Genomic DNA, 25479 nt, shown 5'->3' with positions numbered 1-25479 from the left:
CACTAGTAAAAACTTCCCCGTACACCCAACCTAAGATTTTAATGTTAAGTAAGAAAAAATAGAAAGCAACATCTGAAAATAATAAATCAAGCAAAAAAGGAGACTCTCTCTCCAAATAGTCTGACTAGCATAAGAAATAACATACTGCGTTAAGATATGAACCACCATATTAGCTTATGGAGGTTCCCACACAAAGACTCTCTGCAGGTAGTTTGACTAGCATTAGAAATAATAAATCGCGGTAAAACTCTCTCTGCTACTTTTCTCTTCAACCAACTCAAAGCTTCCCAAAAAATAATAAGTTCAGCTATACAAGGAGGAAAAAGAGTAAAGAAAGGGTTGTGTATGGTTCATGGGGATCCAAACCGAACCGAATAACCGTATTGAATTGAACTGGAATCGAAAAAGAACCGAAATAGCAGGAGCTGGACCTTACCGAACCGAATGCAATTTATTGTTTTGGTTCTAATTTCGGTTCTTATGAAGCACCGTACCGAAACTGTACCAAAATTAAATTGAACCAAACCGAATCGAAAGCCGAGTCGTCCATATATTTTTTCCTTAATGTTCGGTATATTATGTTATTTGTAGCATATATTAAATTTTATTATTTGAAATATCTTTATTAGTTGATACTCTTTAATTAACAATACAAATGAAGTATAAATTAAAATTATTTATCCTACATAAAAAATTAATATCTAATGATTCTCGTCATCCTTTATTGCATATAATATTTTTAATAATATGATAATTCATAAATGTTTATATAGTATTTTACTATATCTATAATTTAAATAAAAAGTGCTTTTTAATTATAAGTGGGGTAAGACTACTGTACAGAAATGAGAAATTCTGTATAGATAGAGAAGTAGTTATCTTCCATTAGATTTAAACTGCCTAATGTGAGCTATTAGATCTAAAAATATCTAATAACTTGCTACCTATAAAATCGGTAATTCCTTATTAATATATTATTTAATTGTATTTATTATTATAATAAAAAACTTATTTTGCCAATCTAAGGGGTATATTGGATTAGAATTGTATAAGATTTTAAAAAAAATTGTTGAGTTTGATGGAATTGAAAGATTTCCTAAGATTTTCACAGATTCCACTAGAATTCTACATAGAGTTTTATGAAATTTATGGGATTTTTTTTATAGATTTTGATTGACTTTAATGGAATTACAGTGATTTTTCTATATCTAACCAAATTAATTTCAAGACCTAATTTAACAAATTAAAAGATTTTGGAGCTCAATTGAAAAACAATGAGGGGCCAAAAAGTAAATACGTTATCTTCTCAAAAAACGTTTTTTTTTTCATTAAAACCTTACCACCACCGACAGTCAAAGGCCTGCAATGGCCAGTATCGCCAGCGGCCATCCTGTGCTCCCAGAACAGTCACGATGTGGTCAGAAGATGTCACGACCCGATTCCATGGGTCGGACCGGCACTAGGGCCCAGGTAAGCTTAAGGCCCCCGAGGCCTGTAGTCAGCCTGAAACACTAGAATCTATTATCTCGGTATAAATTTCAACATTCAGCCCATATGATTATGAAAAATAAACCTCAATATTTTATTATTTCTCGGCCCAAGTTTATCTCCTACAGCATTCCATAGTTCGGGCCCAATTTACAATACATCACATTCTAATATGGGCTTACAGGATTAATTTGTCTATGTTAATACACGACTAAATATATGTAAATCTTACAACTGCGGAGTCACTAACTGTTTGGTATACATGGCTTTTTATACACATAATTACATAGTAAAATAATTATAGAACTAGGAAAATTTCTCTATTGCCCTGCGCCGAAGAAACATAGCCTAAATCGAATTAAAGAAAAACTTACTTCTTGAAAAATCAAACAAGACATGTGAGTTTTCTAAGGAGTAATAATTATTGCACAACACACGCAGTCACACAAATATGTAAACATTTCAATCTAGTCATCCGACTAGTTATATGCTCACGCAGCCAGTCACACAAATGGCACATACCAGCACTCACACGTAATGTCACCTTCAAGCAATCAAGCAAGTGGTAATTAGTCAGTGGCACCACCTGAAACCCCAACGAGCCGTCCTCACACATGGCTCGCCCTCTCGTACATGTGCACCAGGGAGCCGATCCCCCATACGGCCAACTGGTCTAATCCTCACTGACCAGTCCTCTCATTGTTTTTCCACTCTCTCGTTTCTTTTCCATATCAACAGGAGGCAACCCGGTGGTCTCCATCCAATCTAGATCATCAAGTGCTCACAACAGGAGGCCACCCTGCGGGCTACAATCAAATCTAGATTATCAGGTGCGCAACAACAAGAAGCCATCCTGTAAATCCCCATATAATCTATATCATCCGGTGCACAAGGGGGCGCCGATCTCCCATTTTCCCGACCGACGGTCAAGTATCATATCGTATTCAGGATCCATATCACAGACCGTCCTCACAAACCCATGGTAGTCCACTTCATCCCAATTCCACACAAACAAAGCATAACATTTTCACAACACAATTAATCAAACATTGCAATCAAATGCAGACATATTGATCAGTTGAACATCGTAATGCAATGCACAATTAGACATCCATTCTCAAATGCAATTAAATAATTAAATAAATACCATTAACAATAAACAACAACAATAAAATAAATGATGATAATAAACAATAACAATGAAAATAACTAAATACTTAAATAATTAAATGAATAATAAAGATAATAAATAAATAATTAGAGCACTCTATTTATTATGCATTAGGTTATAGAATTAATCTAAATAAACTTTTTAATTATGTTATTAATTAAAACTAGTTTAAGTTCTAACGAAATTTCGGCAGCACCTCCCCTATAATTTGGACTATCCACCTGTTTAGATAACACATTATTATTATATATTTATCAATCACTACACACAACCCATCCGTCGGGCAATCGATCAAATCAAATACCCATCCGCCTCCAATAGTATATCACCAATCAACCATAATTTACAAATTAAAATACCTTCAACTAATCTAGGAATGTTATCAATAATTCTTTGCTTAAGTTATATAAAATATCATTAAACATTTATTAAAGTTCTAGACTAACTATTAAGAACTGACATTTCAATTAAATTACAATTTAATAAATACTTCTACTAGATAACCCAGCTCAAAACTTAAACATATAACTAAAGCTTCATAAATTTCTCCGTCTTGACATAAAGATACCACTTCTAGATATAGCTAAAGAGTTTTACAATTGAATCGTTAAATTTGCAAGAATATTACTATCAATCAGTAACCAACACTAACCAACATAAGAGTATTGAAAATATAAATATACATACATACTTCTGTTTCCATACCAATTATTTAAAATGGTACGAAGTACCTGAAATAGCTACTGTGCCCAAGAAAAATATATTTTTCCTTAAACTTGAGCTCATATCGCATTAAGAACTTGGTTTATGACTTCGCATATTCATCCCAAACACTGTAATTCAAGAAATCAACTAAATAATTACTGCTAGCTCAAGGAATTCAAGATTTCCTATTTAGTACCCATAATATATCCCCTGGTTTTGCACATTTTTTTAATAAAAATTCAGTTTATAACTCATTCAAATTGGAAACAATTCAATTCCTCCTTCCTAGGATATCGAGAACTTGACCATATAGCTAACTAGTTATTTTTAACCTAAAGAATGCTTAATTCTTCACAAGGATTTATAATAAACGCAATAATCTAACCATCCCAATATAGGAATCAATTATATACCGATTTCAAGAGCAAAAATTCAAAATTTCTATTCACATTCGCCTAAACAGTAGCTAAATTTATAAATTCCTGCAATAGATCAAGTACTAGCGATAATGTTGCTGTCATAATCATGCTATATCTATTCTTAACTAAAATTCCCTTGTTCATGCTAAACTTATCCATTAACTTAGCTAATAATTTAAACTAAATTAGAGAATCAAATTTTTCCTTAAAAAAAAATGGATGACAGCAGGAGCTAGGGTCTAGATTTATGCAATAGTTTTATTCACGATTCAAAACCTCCATCTTTGATCAAGGAATTCATAAATTAAACGGATGAATGTTGGGGATTGACTTACTCAGCTAGAAAATGTCGGAAACTTGAAGGTGAAAGCAGATGACGCGACTGTCTCGAGTGAAATGGAATCGCGACTCGCTCGTGATTCCCATGCTTCGCCAGAATCGGAGACGAAGAAGGAGAGGGAGAAGCTCGTCGTCGATGAAGGGGAGGACTGGAACCGTTCGGTGGTGACAAGGCCGCCGGAAAAATCAGTGGAGGGAGGAAGAAGAGAGGAGGGTCGCGCGCGCTTGCCCAGGGAAGGAGAAGAAAAGAGGAAAAAAAAAAGAAAAAGGAAAGAAAGAAAGTATGTCGGTTTTCTAGATCATTCCGGTTCGATTCGAACCGGTTTGATCTGATTCAACGATTTGGCTCAATTTGCTTGGTTTTCAAGTTTTTCGCTTGGTTTTCGAAAAATCAAATTGGTTTACAGGTCCAGTTTAGCAATAATAAAATACTAGCTGGTATAATCTCATTGGTTGAAATAAAAAATTTAGTTTTTAAATGAAAATTCTACGAAATTAAATTTTCAGGTCGTTTCAGAAGACCACAGTATTCTCGTCCCTTGACTGAACAACAACCATCTCATTGGAAAATTGCAGATTTAAATATACATATATATATTAATTTAAAATCGATGCGCGGCCCGTCACTTGCGACTCACGGAACCTAGTGGTTCGGCCACAACAATGGCAGATTGTATTCTTCATTTCTTTGACTATTTTTAAGCTTTTTCAATTTTTTTTATTTGATTAAATCATTATTTAATTAAAATCAATGCATAAAAATTTCAAAAAATAATCAAATTAATTTTGAAAATTTGCAGCACCATTAATATTAATTTGTATTAAAATATCAAATTTTCAGCACATGAATCAATTTGAAACTAATCCAATAATTAATATATTGTTTTACATCTTAAGGGGTAGGGATGAAAATGGTATAGGTGTCTTAGGGTACTCGCTCTGCTCCGATCCGTTTAAAGAAGATATCACTATAAAAAAAATGCGAAACAGCGATCAATATATGTGACGACTAAAATCGGTGGCTAGATAGCAACCGCTTTGCGGAGAACTGCAACAGCTATTTTTCCTGCAGAAATTTTTTGATGGAAAAACTTTTGTGATGATTTTGCGACTGACACCGACCAAAATAGCGACCAATTGGAAACTGATAAGTCAGCAGTGGCTAAATTAAGGCACCAAAATTTTTGCCATGTTGTTTGCGACAGATCAGTAATGAATCGCCGATCGATTATTATTTAATTCAATTGCGATTGATTACTGTCGATCGCAAATGATAATTTAATGATTGCATGCCACGTTAGATCATCAACGACCGATTACTTAATATTTTGCGATCGAACAGTCGGTCGCAAAAATTAAAAGGGTAGAAACCCCTGGCTTCTTCTTCCTTGCGCGACAACTCTCTTTCTCCCTCTTTTTTTCTTCTCTCCATAATTAAGTTGCCGCTCCGTTGCAAGGACCATGACCGGTGCTGCTGGACGCCGGAGGCCTCTTTCACGCAAGTACGGTCCCTGTGAATACTTCCCTCATTTGTTTCAAAAATTTCAGTTGGATTTTTATTGTTGTTTGGTGTTTGTTTTTCTTTTATATATAGATATGTCTCGTGTATTTTTTGTAATGTATATATATATATATATATATATATATATATATATATATATATATATATATATATATATATATATTTATATTTATAAATGGTTTGTTAGTTATATATTTAGTTTAATTAATTATTTGATCATTACCTATAAATTCGGTTTAGGTTTGAATTTTAGGAATTATTTATTTAGTTGTTTATTACCTTAATTAGTAGTTAATTAGTTGATTAATTAGTTTAATTAGTTTAATAATGTTTAATATGTTTAGTTGTTAATTGCATTATAGGTTTAGTTAATTTTATTAGTAATTCATTTAGTTGATAATTAGTTTAGTTAAGTAGTTTAGCTTAACTAGTTTAGTTATTGTTCATTAGATTAGTTTTGGTTAATATTTGGATAGTTTAGAAATATGTCTCAGTAGAAAAAGTGTGAAAACGATAAACTTTATTGTTTTCACCTAAGTATAATTTCTGTTGTATCTCCTTATGATGTTTTCTGGATGCATAGTGACGTTTAATGAAGCCACATTAATTATGCATTTGGAGGACCATGGGGAGATGTTGTCGAAATTATGATGTTGAAATTATGGCAGGTGAATAGTGTATAAGGGTTGTTTCACGTTGACTATTGAAGTACATATGTTGATCCCCATAGCATTTAGGGAACTGTTGCAGGGAAGAGTTTGAGAAGAGTTGAGTCTGTTTTTCAAGGAATTGACAAGCACTGTTATTCATATAATGATATGGAACGACTAGCAATGGAAATTCCATTAATCATTTATAAATTGGAGTGAATTTTTCCATTGGGATTCTTTGATTCCATGGAACATTTGCCAATTCACTTGCCATATGAATGTTATATTGTAGGACCAGTACAATATAGATGGATGTATCCATTTGAGAGGTAAATCGTTCAAACCATTCACTAAATTTTTGTAACCTTGGATAATGTATGTTTCTGCTTTAATTTTCTATCTTGGTAATTAGGCACTTGCATAAAATAAAAAAGAATGTCCATAATAAGGCTAAGGTAAAGGGATCTATTTGCAATGTATACTTGGTGGAGGAAGCTTTAATTTTCTGTTTGCATTACTTTGAACCACATGTTTACACACTAGCATAGTCGAAATCTAGGGAAGAGGAGATTCGTATGCTGTGTACCCATCTTGACGAGCAGGAGAGGCAGCTGGCAGATCTTAGAGAGCACGTCATGAGGATGTCCGGTCCACCAACAGCACCTGCTTCTGGAGATCCGCATGCTTCATCTGATAACCGGCTACATCAATTATAGTTCCAGTGCACGACTCATCTATAACGCCTACTCCAGACATAAATCGGGATCCTAGCAACCCTCCTGCTAATATTGCTTCCCCTGATACAGACACATTGGCCACTCAGCGCCGTAGATTTGATTTTGGACCGTTTAGGCTTATATATTCTCTTATATATACGATTTTAAGACTTTTTCTTTATGTTACTGAGTGGTATACCATTATTCGACAAATTTTGGCTGTTTGTGTATGATTTCATATGTATATGTATGTGTGTGCTTGTGTGTGTGTATGTATATATATGTTCATTTAATAGGTGCTTCATATTTAGTTTTTTGCAAATACAAATTTTTTTTTTTACTCATACAATTCTGCGACCGATTTGCGCCACCTAAAAATATTAATAATATCTTTAGTGACTATATTTGAGACCGATTACCTATGGAGTTCAGCAGTCATTTTGCGATCGATTTGCCACCATTAATTAATTGTGACCGTCTGTCACAAGACCATTGGAAGACCCAACAGCGACCTACTATGCTCATTTGCGACCATCATAGCGGTCGCTAATTAGCAACCATAACCAGTAGTTGGTCGCAAATAAATTAGCTATCTTGCGACCGATTCTCTATTCTCGCAAATCGATCGCAGATCGCAATTAGCAACTGATTTTGGATATTAGAGACCATTTTAGTGGTCGCTAATTGCCATTTTTTTGATAGTGTATGGGTAGTTATAAAAGGGTTTGCAACGGATATAGATAGTGAAATTACTACCTGTAACGGACATGGGTAGTGAAAGTACTACCCATGATACAGGTAGGATATATGTATAGATATTTGGATACCCGCTACCCAGTAACGCTACATTAAACAAGTTCGATAGTGGATACCCATGGGTACCCTACCCATTATTAGTAAAAAATATATTTTAAATAAATTTGAATTTGAATGATTTAAGATTCGCAGGCACCTACCCATTTAAGATGTACTTTAAATGAGTTTTTGATAGATACAGGTAGTAAAATTTAAACGAGTTCGAATATGGGTACTTAAATGAGTATTTAAATGGGTTTAGAATGGATACGAGTAGTAAAATTTTAAATGGATACGTTTAAAATTAGCGGGTATCCGCTTCGCTTCCATACTTATCAAGGGGTATATTGGATTAAGACTATATTGGATTTTAAAAGATCTTTGAAATCTTTGGATTGGAGGATAGATTTGTGAATGACTCTTTTATTCACATCTAGCACCTTGAAATCCAACGAAATCAATAATTTCATATAATTTTTCCAAATCAATAATTGTTTGAATATCATCAAATTTGTATGGATTTTTAAACAGGTATAATTGAATACCATCAGATTTTTATGAATTTTATAAAAGTCTGAATTGAACACCATAAGACTTTAATAGATTTCAAAAAAATCTACATTAAATACCATTAGAATTTTAAAATATTTTAAAATCTAATAGAATCTGAATCCAATTCACCCTCTAAAAGAAATCAATGCTAGAAGTTCATCTACATATTCTTTTCATAAATAATTAAAATATTAAATTTAAAAAGTTATTGAGCTAATATTTTACCTTCTAAAATGAAATAAAAAAAATATATATTTTTTTTATACAAGAGGAAGGCTAACGCCAAGGAAAACAAACATAGGTAGGCACAGCAACTACTCTATGCCATACCATTCCTTGACGATCCCACGTAAGCACATCAGAAATAACAGTAGGAGGAGAAGTAAGCATTTGGCCACTATCAACCAAATTAACAGCTAGATTAGCTAGAGAATCAGCAACATGATTGGCCTCTCGATAACAATGACAAAACTTTACTTGCCAGTCCCTCTCAATCAGATGTTGGATAAGGCTCAACCAATTACGCAGCCTGCAATTTACAGACCCTTGCTTTTTAATCATCTTAAGAACCATCAAAGAGTCCACCTCAACAATAAGAGAACGAAATCCCGAAGACCAGGCATTAGAAAGACCCTGATAAAATAAATATTTTAGCATTATGGAAATAATATTTTAAGTTTATTGTGTTGCTCATCATAATATATTCGTAATTTAATTTTTATACTCCTACATTATTAGTTATAATATATCCATAACTCAACCTTTTTAAATTAAAATTATTGTATAATTTATGTAATTGTAATTGTTGAATTTTAATTTTGTTTGTGATCTATTAGATTACAAATCAAAACTTAAGTTTTTTTAATTTATTTATTATCATCTATTAAATTTCAAAATAATAATAGGATTAATTGAACACATTATTAATATAATGATTGATAATTGAATTTATAGTGCTCACCTTAATTTTTAATTTCAAAATTTAATATTTGTGCTTTTTAAAACTTTATTGTAAAATCCATAAAAGACATAATCAATTGCTTAAAAAAAATATAACTTCAAAACTTAGTTTCATATACATAATTAATTATAAATTATATGATCCATACTATAAACTTTTTTAATATGTATTAAGATTATGTATAAATTTTTATAAAAACAATTATCTTAAATTGTTATTTATTGTGTTTAAAATAATTTCAAGTACCCTAATGTTTATTTTAAAACCATGTTTTAATCGTCCATTTTCACTTGCAATCAATATAGAAATATCTCATACTAGTTTAGTGTTATGCAAAAAAGGGTAAATCTACGGTACAAAATTCAAAATTTCTGTATTGCTGCAGAATTTTTTCCCACCATTAGATTTAGAATAGATAACTATAAATCATTTGATCTAAACTAAACCAAGTGACTTAATACCTATGAAATAGGTTATCAAGAGGTTTTCTTTCTTTTTTTTCAATATATCAAAAGTAGTTATATATATCAAAAATAGCGTATTTATTTCTTATTTAATATCTATTTTTTCTGTTAATAGATATAAAGTAATTATTTAATTGTGTGAATTCAAATATTATTTTCAATATAATTTTTTTTTTTCAAAATAAACAATTATCTAATATATCGAATTTATTTATCCAAAATAAATTATTTAAGATTTTAATAAATAAATATAAATTTTTATTTATCTTATTATTAAAATTTCAGCATGTATTTACGCAATTAAAATTTTATTATATACATGATACGTCATTATCTTTTAATATAACATTTTTAATTAAAATACTAAAATTATACGACTCAAATATTTGACTTAAAATTTATCTCCTTTTATAATATTTAATAAACACATATGTCCAAAAAATTATATAAACGAAACCATGTTAATTGTATTTTATTGTATTATTTGAGCCATACAACTAGATTTTGTTATGAAAAATATCTTTATATCAAAGTTAGAACAAAAAGTGAGATTTTAAAAATTTTTTTCGTATACATATAGAAAAGCAAACTATGTAAGGTCATTTTCATAACATCTCTTTAAAATCTGTCAAATTTTGATTACATGATAATTTGCATAAATATTTATAAATTAATTTTAGAATTTCAAAATAAAAATGTATTAATCTTATTAACAATCGTTATGCATAATGTTTCTTCCATAGAGTATGCAAAGCAAATATGTAATTATTCTATTATTTTGTTTAATTTAATACTATACATAAATACTATGACATAAATCCTTTTTTATATTATTTATACAAAAGTACAATAATATTAAATTAAACCATATAAACAGCATTTACACAATATCTTATAATATTTTAATGTCAATTGTTTACTCTTACATAATGATGAGACAAAAAAATTCTTGTTTTGGAAAATATTATATAATTTTTATGTAATATGTTATGGAATAGAAGAGAAATAAGGGAAAAAATATAGTTAAAAAATATAAAAATAAATAAATAGAGTAATAGATTTTGTTACCTACTATAAAAGGTTTCTTTTAGACAAGTGTTAATTGTAGAGCAATTTGTATCAATATAGAATTGTAGCAATCTGTACGTTAGTAAAACCCTTGCAAAAAAAATAATCTTAAAAAAGTTCATTGCTTTTAAGGGGGAAAAAAGATTTTCTAAAAGCTTAAAAAAAGAAAAGAAAAAAAAGAAGACAACTTTATGACTTGCCTAGTAAGTTAGCATGTCCAAACGACATGCAAATGGAGTTTCTCTATTTATACAGAATTTTTTGAATTATGTATTATAGTAAAAGCCTTATAAGTGACACATTGTAATTTTATTTTGATACTAGAATATTTTTATATAAAGGAACTTTATAATGTGTTTTTAAAATATAATAATATTCAATGGGGGTAATTGGTACCAGAACAGAACCAGAATCAAAGAATCGAAACCGAAAACTAAAGAATCATATTAAAAATATATCAAAAATTTGATTCGGTTCGGTTCCGTTTCTGTAATCCTTCGGTTTTGATTCCAATTCCGGTTCCTGAAAATAAAAGAACTGAATTTTTGGCCCGGAACCCGACTTGCACAACCAACCTGTCATGCAAGCAACAAAAATGCTGTTTTCATCACAGCTCCATAACCCAATTTAGCATCTTGTTGGAATAATGCAGCATCCACATTGAACTTGTAGCACCCAATACATAATTGCAGGAGATGAAATTGACGCAACATAAGCACTAGACCAGACACAGAAGTCCAGTACTTTTGGATTGCTCGATAAATCAAGAGTACTCTTTTCGTACTTTAATTTTTCTTTTTCTTTCTTTCAAAACTATTTAAGGATTTTAAGCTACAAAATGAAGCCATTTTGTTTTATTCTATTAAAATTTTATTTATCAAAATATGCAATTGGATTAGTGGAAAAGAGTGCATCTTAGGCATAATTTATCTACAAGTTTGGAAATATTAGAAAAGAATTATTCACTTTAACAAATGAATTAGAAATGTAAATTTTATTCATGATTTGCCTCTCATTATTAAGAATGATAATTTAGTAAAATTAGATAATATAATATAATTTATATTTTTATATTTGACATTGTTGATTTTTCCTAAGGAAAGAGTAACGAATCAGCAGGTTGACGGCTTGAATTGAAAATACGGGCACGCTAAATGTATAAAGTACACCAACTAAAAATTAATATCGCGCTTGATCTGACTTCTAGGTTGTGGCCTGTGGATTTGAATCCACAGTATACACTTCACCGATTGTTTATTTTAAATTAATTGAGCAGATAAACTTGTAAATAAAAATTTGATTACTTGAAATGTAAAGAAAATTTGATTGCTTGAAAATGTAAATTGACCGCTTGTATTGAAAAGAGAGTTTGTAATTGCAGAAAGTGTAAATAAACAGTGCTTACGAAAAATAAAGACAAGGCTTTGAAAACTAAATTGCTTGACTTGTGGGAGAGTTTGATTTGATTTATTGAATTCATCAAAGAATTTGGTTGGGATCTGTACGTTGTTCCCTTGCTCCATTTATAAGTTTCATAGGCAGTTATCAAAAGGACCCACTGACACACGTTTCCGTCATTGATTCCCTTGGTACCCTACCTTATGTACGTGTGAACAACTGTTTAAGGAGTGCTTTTGTGTTGTTCAACTGCGGCTCACGTTTTTTTTTATCTCTTTATTTTTAATAATTAACAAAATTAATTGGGCTATAATTTATTAAATATCTAAATAAGCCCAAATCCAAAATACAAAGTTCAAATCTAAAAAATCACTAAATGGGTTCAACGGACACATATTTATAATAAAATTATTTTTATCTTTTTTCTATCTAAAATATCATTAACGTAATAACTTATTAAAAAAATATAACAATTAAATAAACAGATTAGTACAACTGATATTCATAATCCATATTCAGTTTTTAAAATATCAAAAAAAAAAAAAAATTGATTGGTAAAGAGAGAAAGAGATTATATGGGTTTGAATTTGTGAAATTCATTTGAAAATTTTATGTCTATATCAATAAAATTTAGTTTACGTATATTCAATTTCATAAAATTAAAATTGTAGAATTAAAATAAATATTATTTTTTAGTATTTCGAACAAAAAACATGGAATTTGAAATCAATTTCACAAAATTTCCATGAGATTCATTTATTTTAAACAAACCATATATAGTCAAGATGAATAATATATCTAAGGTCAATTGTTCTAATAGAGTAAAGTAAATAAGCACATCCCTCTCATTGCTTACATGAGATTGATTTTTGAACTATGCTATTACAAATAAGCACATCACTCCCATTGACCAATATTTCTTTTTGAAACAAACCATAAAGTAAATTAACGTTTTCTTTTCTTTTTTTTTTTTTTTAAGTTTCTTATTAACATAAATTATTCATTTTTTCTTTTAGGAACACTATTTTTTTTTATGACGTGCATTGCATGTTAACTATGCTCGTTACAAACTCATTTTTTATACTCTTTTAATTTTTTTATCTATATAATATTAAAGCATAAATTTTTTGTTATATTTAATTATATTTTTGTTGGTCTTAAAAGAAAGTTGAACCCAACCTCTAGATCTAATCATTCAGTCCCTAATTTATAAATGCAGATTCTTAAAACTTTAATAGGTGCGCAAAAAAAAATAAGTTATCAATCAATCTCCAACGCCCTCAACTCCAAATCAATATTTATATACAACTATAATAAAAAAAAAAATTAATCATTTTTTATTGCTAAATAAAAGAAAAGAAATGAGAAGATGATCTAAATTGATAATTATAATCACTTTGGCTATAACAACAATATTACTTACCCAGTACATTAGAGAAAAAAATATATGCACATATACACAAATTTTTGAATCCCAAAAAGTAACCCAAAAGAGAAATATAGTTTTTTTTTCCAGTTTCATAAACACTAGTTTGTTTAAAGTCAAACGGACTGAAGATTAAAAATGTTTAATCATCAAGATGTCATCCATTTATTACAAGAGAGATATAAACCTCTTACTAAATTAAAGTGGTATCAGTTACAAATTAATTCAATAACGAAAAAGAAAATAAAAAAAATTATTATTAAGAATAAAACTTTTTTCAGAACTCAACATATAAAAAAAATAAAATAAATTTCCAATTTAAATCAACCCTTTCTGCAACTAGAAATTCCATAATTTAATGAAATTTGTTATTGATGCACAAAATAAAAAAAGTAAAGCCAAGTCAATAAATAAAAATTACAAAGCAAATTATGCTTTGTAATTTATTCAAGTATTTTATTTCTCTATTGTTTTAAGTTGCAAATTTAAGTTGCAAATTTAAAATAAATAAATAAGATAATTAATTTCAGTAAAAAAAATAAGTTAATTAATTAATAAAAAAAGATTACATAAATGAAACATTCTATCCTCTTAAAATAAACTCTCAATTTTTCCTTCAACCACACAAAGAAAAGAATATACATTTTTCTTTTTTTATCTCTCCCCTGAATAAAATATTATGTATATTCTATTTGAAATTTTATTTTTCAAAAAATATGTCCATTCAAATCATACAAACATAAAGAAAAAATAATCTACTTTTTTATTTCTCTCCTAAATAAAATATTTTAAAATAAAATCAAAATTTAAAATAAAATATAAAAATTTTCAAATGTCTTATTATCATATATATATATATATATATATATATATATATATATATATATATATATATATATATTTATTGAAAAATAAATTTAAAAAGATAAAACCTCAAATTTTGAAATTCTTAATTATCTATTTGTTAATTAATAAAAAATTACATAAAAAAATGTTCTATCCTCCCCAAATAAACCCTCAATTTTCCCTACAATCATACTATATATATAATTTTATCTTTATTTATCTTTCTCCTACAAAAAAACATAAAGAAAAAAATAAGAAAAAGAATTTTTTTTTCTTTTTTTTATTTTTCTCCTAAATAAAATATTTTGAAATATAAGCAATTATTTAATAAATAAAATATACAAAATTTCAAATATCTCATCTTATATATATATATATATATTAAAAAATAAATCTAGAAAGATAAAACTTAAAATTTTGAAATATTTAATTATTTATATGTATTTATTTAAAATAAATAAATTTTATATATACAATCAACTAATAAAACGTAATTTTCTAATTGATTATAGTTAAAGTTATTTTAGAATATAGCAAATTTCAGTATGGGACTCTATCAGAAATCTTATTATCCTCCCCTGCTCCTGCATTTATATATTAGTTTAGATAACTGAATCAACTTTAGTTTAGTGGATGTCTATATATTTCTGTTAAACGAGTTGCCCAAAAAAATAGAAGTACTCCCTTTTTTCATAAAATTATCTGTTCCAAGCCCAACTAAACAAGATTTAAACCTTAAAAAGTTTAGAAATACTCACTTCAATTTTTTTTTATTCAATAAATAGTTAGAAATATTATAATTTTCTTAAAAATATTATTTTTAATTATTTTAATCAATAGATGGGTCCATAGATCGGATCTAATCAAATCAAACCTTTTAAAAAATTTTATGACTGAATATATAAATTCACTCATGAGCTTTGCAACTTTAACCTTCTAGTATCCTGAACTTTATGGATGACCATCATATCTTTGAACTTATAAATTTTACTAATATTACACACCTTTCAACATTAATATCCATGATATCAATGATTTTTAGGGTGTTTTGATTTTATCTGTAATCGACTTGATATGTAATTAACATGACCTAACCTTCAATTTCACCCGGCACTTTTCGAGTAGTTGTAATTTCACTCAAAATTGACCTTTGTATCCTAGACACCCTGAACTTATTAACTTAATTGCAATTATATTCTAATTTACTTTTAAGGAGCAATTGCACTCTAAAACTGAATTACAACACTCTGAATTTTTCGATTTGTTGCAGTTGCATCCTAAAAGTAAACTACGGTTGGAATTTCGATTAAAACAATGTAAAAAATGGATTCTATAAAGAATGGAGTCCATTTTTATATTATTTTAGTTATTCCAACCTTAATTTGTTTTTAGGGTGAAATTGTAAAAATTTATAAGTTTATGGTGCTCTAATTCACGTTTAGGGTGCAATTGCACCTTAAAAGCAAATTAAAGTGTTGTTACAACTAGGTTGATAAGTTTCTGTTGCCTAGGGTACAAAATTCTATTTAAGGTAGAATTGCAAGTATTCGAAAAATTTAAGGCGAAATTGATGGTTAAGCCCTATAAATTTTGCGAATTTTATTTTAAATTCAATTAATTATTTTATTTGATTTTATTTTTTGGTAAAGAAAAGTAACATAAGTTCAAGAGAAATTAAATATAATATCTGGGTGTCTTTCAGCACCCGTTTGATACAAAGCTAGTATTTATTATTTCTTTCAAGCATTTTATCAAACTACTACAATTTCTTTTTATCAGAATTTACTACTGGCAGCTTCTTCCTTACTCCTCCAACTCTCTCAGAATTTAGTCCAATGAGTAGACAATTTGTTTGAAAGTAGCCATGTTTTTACGGAAAAGTGTTATGCAGGCATCTACGCTTCCATCTCCCTTGAACGAAGGTAGAAGAAACATGAAGCCTTCTTTTGCAATATAAGATGGCATAAATATACAAGGACTTCCTCCTCCAAAATCAAGTTCATAAAATGGAAACCTTAGCCAGCTATCAACCTTCAAATTAGGAGTATACATAAACACATTAGCATCCGCAGTGGGCACCAACTCTTCATCCTTCTTTGCCTTAACCGTTGCGAAGTCAATGAATGATTTGAAGTATTTGTCATTCACGCTTTCAACGGCGTCTCGAATGAGCTTGGCTGCGTAACCCGATGTCTCCTGCACTAGGTCTTCAACCTTAGAACTTGGATATGCCCATAGCACCAAGTTACCAAAATATTCATTTGGTACTTTTGGGTTCATTCGCGCACGACCATTGACTGAATTCTTATACTGCTATTTTCAAACCCATTTAATTGATGAGCCTTCGTCATAGTCCTCCACAAATGAGCAAGCAAGCTTCAAAAGTGGTATAGGGCTTGTTATTACCATTAGCTCCATTCGGTAATGAATTAGAAGCCCTAGTTTTGAGCTCAGAGAGAAATTCCATTGTAAAATGGACGACTTTATGGACTTCAACTTCTTCTACCAACATACCATCATAATTAGAACAATCATTGACAAGATTTTTGCACTTAAATTCTACTCCTTTGTGTTCAAACTCGAAATATGGCTGATTTCTAGGGTTAAAAATGGTTCGACCATGAAGAGGAAGAGGGTTTATGTCAAGTCCTCTAGTAGCTTTCCCCCAAGCAACCAAAAAATTGCCAGCGGAGTGCCCATCAGCTATTAACTGATGGGCTGTCAAGCCAATCACCAGTGACACACAAGCGAATCTGGTGAGTTGAACTTGCAATAATGCCTCCACATCCTTTACCTTAGGGTGAAGACTAAGTAAAAATGGAGATGACTGCAAAGGCATGACTTGTTCAAGCTTAATATCAATCGATGCCTCAACAAAATTCACCCCTTTGTCATTTAGAAAAATGACAGGATCGCCATTTTCATCTTCTCCTAATCTTCCAGCCCATTCTCTGTATTCTGATAAGACTTTTTTCAGGCCAACCTCAATGGTAGCATTGGTTGGAGTTGGTGGATTATAGGCATAAATGATAGCTACATGAGTGTTGTACCTGACTTTATCGAATACACTAAGAGGAACGAAGTGTGATTTTGGATCAGTAGGAATCTTATTGCTATCGCAAAATGGCTTAACAATTTCTGTTTTTTCTATTGTCACCTTCATGGTTTTTTTGGTTGAGGTTATATAAATTTGGAGAGTACACATACAGAAAGGTTTGTTTTCAGTATGGGTAGCTAATTAAAGCATTCTCCTTTCCATACATATATAGTGAAGCGCTTGCTCTATGCCAAGCCTTTATACGAGTCGATTGGTGTCAACAAACATTAATCTTATACATAGAACTGCTGTGGTGGTGCCCACTCACGTGATGAAAGAAAGAAAGAAAAAAAAAAAAAAAAACGGGAAAGAAAAATTGGCATGCAACTTTGACAAAGATAGAGAGCTGTGAATAAATTATACGCGGCTTTTTCATAACCTTTCCTATAAATAGAGGTAGTAAAGCCTCAAGCTAAACACACAGCCACAGATAGAAATTAATCTGTGAAGAGAGATTTGAGAATTATTCAGTTTTAAAAAGGGTTCTTAAAACAAAGGGTCTAGAAAAATAGTAAAGACTATTGTAGTGTTTTTGGAAAACACTTTTGAGTGCCAATATTTTGTATTACTCTCTTTCTAAGCCTACTATTTTTAATAGTGGAAGAAATATTCGGAGTTGGTCACGTTGACGTAGCCCTAAACAGTTGATGGTGAACCACGTAAATTTCTGTGTATCACAAGTTCCTATTTTTCTGCTGCGTAATTATTCTAGTAACCTTATTGCCGGGCCCCAACAAGAACTTAGAGACAAATAGGCAAATTTGGTCCATTTATATATATATATATTTAATCATTGGAAGAAGGAGATTACTCATATTAAAGTCCTGTTCGAAGCATATTGCAATAATATGCAATCGGATTTTTTTAGTTGCTATTTGACAGTATTGGTTAACATTTTGACTAGAGTTAAAAAAAAAACTCTCTGTATATATTGCTCAATAACACAATATTTATGATTTATGATAATGTTTAAAAGTTGAGTAAATAATTTATGCAACATTATTTTCCTTAACGTCCTATAATAACATTTTAACATTTGATAATAATTAATTAAATATTTTTAAATTATTTTACATTAAATAACTAATCAAACAATTATTTTAACTGGACTTTTAATTTAAACTACTATTATGTAAGCAGCTAGTTACTAACAACTAATATTTAATAATTAATTAATAAAATAATTGACAATTATATTAAAAAAGCTAACTGCTACAACATCTAATATTGTTAAATAAGACCTAATTGTTTACTTAAACCAAAGTGTTTAAATCATTATACAGCTTAAGAAATGAAGGGGCAAATTATTCAAAATTTAACAAATTAAGTATGATAAGTTGTGATAAAGCATGTAATGGATTAACCTTGATATTGTAAAATTTTCAAATTTAAAATTAATTTTAGTGTATTTTTCTTAAACTCAGACTTAATAGTACTAAATTATTGTGAATTCAGACAATCATACCTCAAAAATACTTCAAAAAGTAATCGTACCTCCGTTGAAAAATTCAAATTGATATAAACTCGACATATATTTCAACATAGAATAGTCCAAGGAAATTACTCGCATAGACCAAGTCAATGGTCACGTTTATGGACCAAACCAATCACAGTAAGTATTTTTTAAAAAGTGTTCTGATTTTATCTTCTTCTTTTTTTGCAGTGTATGGTCAGAAATACTCGTGTTTCAATAAGAAATCTTATTCTCATTGTTTAGTCTACGAGTGAGGCCATAAACTCGGTCTAGGTAAAATTTTTCCGTGGTCCAAATGTTATCTATTTGCATATACAACAATATTATTTTCATTAATTATTATTAGCACTTAGCACAACTACCTATATAAGTCCAAATTTTTTTTTTTTTAAATAACGTGAATGAAAAGTTGTCAAAAATGAACACAATAATTAATTTGGGTTTGTTGCCTATCGTTTTCATATTTTACATATTACATAAGGTCGTTTTTTTTAGGTGATAATGTTTCTTATTGCTGCTGAGAATAAAAAATTTGCATGCGGTGAGCTATACTATTCAAAAATTAATCAATACTCTTATAAGAAGTCATCTTGACTATAAATATTGTAAATCTATACTCACGTAAGGAGACATCTTCACAAGATAACAATTAACGCTGCACTTTAGGCCCTCTCTCTCCCCCAAAACCTAAAACTTAAAAGCTGTCTTATTTTCTTCAATAAACGGCCATCCGTGAGCTTTTACTGATGGTCACGCATTTTTCTTTTTTTCTTTTTGTTTATTTTTTTCAAATAATCTTCATATATGCATTATCGCCCAAATTTGGGATTTGTTATTGCCCATATCTTGTAATTTTGTTCTTAATCTAGTTCTAAATTATTATTGTCACCATTATAGTGATTTTATTTAGCGTCTTTCGTTATTTGGATAGTTATGCAAAAAGAAATGCAGATCTCTTCTCTAACATAAAAAAGAAATTTAAAGATAATCATAACAGACTTATAAAAAGACTATGGAGTCGAACGGTAGCATGAATAGCTACTAAGTAGAGTAAGCGATCACCGATAACACAAATATTATATACTATCAACTCGATCAGATACTTCAAATTAAGATTTTAATATTTTATTCTTTGTATAAATTGTTTATTAATAGACTTTCTACACAAATATATAAACATATTGATCTGTATCCTACATCTGTATAAATTTTTCTAAATGTAATTTCTAGTTTGATTTTTCCTAAAAAAAATAAAGACATCTTAACTATAAAATTTTGGCTGAATATATAAATTTCCCCAGAATTTTGTTACTTTAATTTTGTGTTGCCCTCAATTTTTATATTTTGACCCATTAAATAATTTAACTTATTAAATTACACCTATTAAACACTTAACTTTTTAATATTATTATATTAAACATTTCAACTTGTAAAATTAGATCAATTAAACACTCATTAAAAAGTTAAAAATTATAGAAATTATTGTTTCAAAAGTCATCTTAACTACATATCAAATCGATATTTTACGGATAAAAGCCAAAGACACTAAAAATTATTGATATTAGTTTCAAAAGATGTGTAATATTATCAAAATTTATAAGTTTAAGGTCATATGAAAGTTCAAAATACCACAAGATTAAAGTTACAAAATTAAGGAGTTAATTTATATATTCAACTATAAAATTTTTAAAAGGAATTGATTTGATTAGATCCGGTTTATGGACACAATATCTATGATAATGTTTAAAGGTTGAGTAAATATTTTATGAAACATTAGTTTTCTTAATGTCCTATAATAACATTTTAGCATTTGATAATAATTGATTAAGTATTTTTAAATTATTTTACATTCAATAACTAATCAAATAATTATTTTAACTAAGCTTTGGATTTAAACTACTACTATGCAAGGAGCTAATCACTAACAATTAATATTTAATAATTAATTAATAAAACAATTGACAATTATATTAAACTAGCTACCTGCTAGAACATCTAATATTGTTGAACAAGGCGTAATTGTTTACTTAAACCAAAGTATTTAAATCATTATACAGTTTAAGAAACGAAGGGGCAAATTATACAAAATTTAACAAATTAAGTATGATAAGTTGTGATAAAGCATGTAATGGATTAATCTTGATATTGTAAAAATTTGAAAGTTAAAGTTAATTTTAGCCTATTTTTCTTAAACTCAGATTTAAAGTTAATTTTTCTTAACAAATATTAACGCTTAAAAATTAGCTGCTTACATAGTAGTAGTTTAAATCAAAAAAATTCAGTTAAAATAATTATTTGATTAGTTGTTAAAATAAATTAAACACATTTAACTAATTATTGTCAAACGCTATACTTAATTAATTATTATTAAATGCTAAAACGTTAAGAAGAATAATATTCCATAAAATATTTACTCAACCTTTAAATATTATCACAAGAATAAAACTTATTTTAATTTTTTTCAAAAAAATAATAATTATTATTTTAACTCACAATGAGTAGTTTTTTTAACTCTTTAAAATAATAATCGCTACTATCACAAGAAAATGACTTATTAGTGAAGAGAAATCCCGGGGCTAAAAGTCTATTCCGTCACTAAAAACAAATGTCAACCAAAAAAATTTTATTTTTTTATCGCAACAAGCTCCGAACAGGAACTTAATATTTTTTTTTTATCAGCAAATAAAATTTTATTTTATTAAATAAACATATTCAGAAAAAATTTAGCAAAATCAAGGAATTATATTCGAGCCAATGACTTCCAAATACACCCAATCCTATTTGAAAATGTTAAGCCAAAAAACTTGAGAATCTCAAAAACAAAATACAAATTCAAATTCCTCTTGAGATAAGAAAAAAAGAAATTAAAATCAAAATTGGATCAAATCAAAGTGCCAATGAAAATCAAAAATTAATTACGACTCAATCCTTATATATCCAAATCGAACAACCTTTGCTCCATCCTCTGATCAAAGCCGGCTAACCGAATAGGACCTTAATATAAGTAATCTCCTTCTTCCAATGTCTAAAAATCGATATTTCATCATATTAATTTATTTAACCTAGTCATAAAAATTAATAAATCTTTAAATACAAATCAATAATTTTCATCAGCTTGGCATATGATATTTTTAAATTTATAATATAAATGTGAGTACTACGTCTTCATTATTTTATAATAAACAACATTGAGTTTTTCATTTGAGTTGTACTGTTATATCGACCCAACTTAGTTTGATTATAGCGTGGCTTACATCATTTTAAAAAAAAAAATAATGCTATCAATTATATAGTCTGAACGATTCTTTTATCTCCTTTTTTTTTTTTTTTTTAATACTTGCATGAGGTATCTAGACTTGAGACCCTGTCCCTTTAATAGTTTAGGAAATTAATTAATCCTCGCTTGCGTTCGAAAGCAAAGGGATTGGTCCGGGAGGAATTTGCGTTGCGGAGAATCAAACTCATGATCTTAATCATGGTGATCAATCCTACAAGTACTCTTTGTCATTGAGCTACCTCCGTTCTAAAGTCAACATTTATCAATGATATCAATTATATAGTTTGTAATAAATATAAAAGTGAAGAATGAATATTGTATATCTTATTCCCAGTAAACAAGCGTTTAAATACAAAGAGAATAAACTGAATTCCTTAGCAGTAGGAATCAGTAACAAACTAATCCTATCATAACAACTCAATCTCAACATAATCAAAAACAAATAATACAAAGTCAAAGATATGGGAAGAGGTACAGATATACTGCTAATATGCCCCCCTCAAGTTAAACAGAGAGGACCAATGTTTAACTTGTTCAGATGACGATAAAACGCAGCGGATGACAAGGGCTTAGTCAAAGTATTGGCTACTTGATCTGCAAAATGGACATGTGAAACAGTAAGCAGTTTCCAATGAACTTGATCACGAACATAATGAAAATTCATTGCTAAATGCTTCATACGACTGTGAAACACAGGATTCTCACATAAATAAGTGACTCCTATGTTATCACAATAAATAACAGGTGCCGTAGAAAGTCTGATGCCCATTTCAAACAGGAGATTGCAAACCCAAGTTGTTTCAGATACAGCACTCGCAACAGCACGATACTCAGACTCCGTGGAGGACCTCGCAATTGTTGTTTGCTTTTTAGAAGACCAACTGATCGGATTATTTCCAAAGAATTGAATGTAGCCAGTGGTTGAGACACGATCATTAATATCACCGGCCCAATCTACGTTAGAATACATGTGAAGTGACAGAGATTTGCTTTTCTTCAGACAAAGGCCATAGCGAAGAGTACCATTAAGATATCTTAGAACCCGTTTGACAGCTTTCCAATGAATAGTAGATGGAGCATGCATAAACTGGGAAAGCTTGTTCACTGCAAAGCAAATATCGAGACGGGTAAAACTAAGATATTGAAGTTTACCAACAACTTGTCGATATTTAGTGGCATCAACAGGCAAGGAACCATCAGAAACTGAAAGAACTGTAGAGGAGCTCATAGGAGTAGCAGCTGGTTTGGATTCCTGCATGTTGGTTGTGTGAAGTAGATTAGCAATATAAGTTGCTTGAGACAAGTAGAGACAATCTTTCTGCCGCAACACTTCCACACCAACGAAATACTGCAAATTACCCAGATCTTTAATAGAAAAATGACTCGCAATGGAATCAATTGTACTCTGAATGCCAGAAACTGAACTTCCAGTAACAATGAGATCATCGACATATACAAGTACAAAAATAACAGCAGAAGCCGTACGGCTTATAAATAGAGAACAATCCGATTCAGATTTGGCAAAACCCAAGGAGATAAGATGATTTTTAAGAGTAGTATACCACGCACAAGGAGCCTGCTTTAGCCCATAAATAGCTTTGCGAAGCAAACAAATGTGAGAGGGAAACTTAGAATTCTCAAAACCCGGAGGTTGTGTCATGTAGACTTCCTCATCAAGATTGCCTTGAAGAAAGGCATTATTGACGTCTAATTGACACAAAGGCCAGTTATATTGAACTGCAAGAGACAACACCAATCTGACAGTGGTTGGCTTGACCACAGGACTAAACGTCGAATGATAATCGATGCCTGGGCGTTGCGTGAACCCTTTGGCAACTAACCGTGCTTTAAACTTGTCAACAGAACCATCAGATTTTCGTTTAATCCTATATAACCATTTGCAAGCAACAATATTCTTAGAGGGATCATATGGAACAAGTTCCCAAGTTTGATTTTTCATTAATGCATCATACTCGACTTACATAGCTGTTCGCCATTCTGGGTTTTTGTTGGCTTGGGCAAAGGTATTGGGTGGGGGAGCAGGTAAAACTTGTGCCATGTAGTCAAATATTTTCTTGGGTTTGTAAATTTGATTTTGGGAACGTGTAACAACACGAGAGGGAGGAGGTTATGGTATTGCTGCAGGTAAATTTGAAGAGATGGGAGCAGGGATAGGTTGAGAGGATGGTTCACGGGTAGGTATGGGTGAAGGTATAGGTGGAGATGGGTCAGGTGTATGTATGAGTGGAGATACCAGTGGAGATGGTGTTGTCACAGCAGCTGTTGTGGCACGATCGGAGTTCCCAGAGTCACAAGTGGGCACAGTTTCAGAGTTTTGGGTGTTGGAATTCACAGGGGAAGGAAGCACGGGTATAGGACAAGGTAAAGGTTGAGTGGAAACGGGATTAACGGAAGAGGATTCCTGATGTAAGGTGGGAGAATGAGATTGGGTTAAGTCAAACCAATTGAGAGACTGATTAGATTTAGAAGTGGAGCCAATAGAGAACATGGACTTGTATGGGAAAATATGTTCAATAAACCGGACATCACGAGACAAATAAATTTTTGAATTGAGAGGATCAAAACATTGATGACAGTAATGGGACAGCGAAAAACCTAAGTAAACACATGGTGTAGATCTTGGAGCTAGTTTATTAGGAGAATAAGGTTTTAGCCTGTGAATACTCAAATTTTGAGGCTTCTCATGTTGTTGGTGGCATGTGAAACTCTTTAAATGGAGGAAAACACGCTGCTGCAGCAACTGTGCAAACAGTCCGGCCGGACCGGAGGCCATTTTGGACATTTACTGGAAATATGTCAATATGGTACTTGAAACGTCCGGAATTTCACGAGGATAGCAGAACCGATCCCGGAATGATTTTTGGAGGTCGGAAACTCCCAAAAAAGCTCCCGGAGCGAGACATGGTGGCCACCACCAGCTACGGCAGCGCCGGCCGCCGGACACGGCGGCAGCTGCCGCCCCACCGACTGGGCGGCAGCTCCCGCCCGGCATGGGCGACACCTGCCGCCCCACCGACTGGGCGGCACCTACCGCCCTCCCAGGCGGCACCTGCCACCCAGCATGGGCGGCACCTGCCGCCCCACCGACTG

The 25479-nt window shown here is 30.4% G+C and overlaps 1 pseudogene; it reads right to left on the bottom strand.

Annotated features, from left to right (window-relative positions):
- Positions 1-16347: 16347 nt before the first annotated feature.
- On the bottom strand, positions 16348-17683 carry LOC105628301 (agmatine coumaroyltransferase-2-like; annotated as a pseudogene).
- Between the last annotated feature and the right edge of the window lie 7796 nt (positions 17684-25479).

This window comes from Jatropha curcas, chromosome 1 (assembly GCF_041381405.1).
Source record: "Jatropha curcas cultivar XTBG-Jc1 chromosome 1, XTBG_Jcur_1.0, whole genome shotgun sequence".
Taxonomy (NCBI): Eukaryota; Viridiplantae; Streptophyta; class Magnoliopsida; order Malpighiales; family Euphorbiaceae; genus Jatropha; species Jatropha curcas.
Note: the sequence above shows the minus strand (reverse complement) of the source record. Positions and strands in the feature narration are given on the sequence as shown.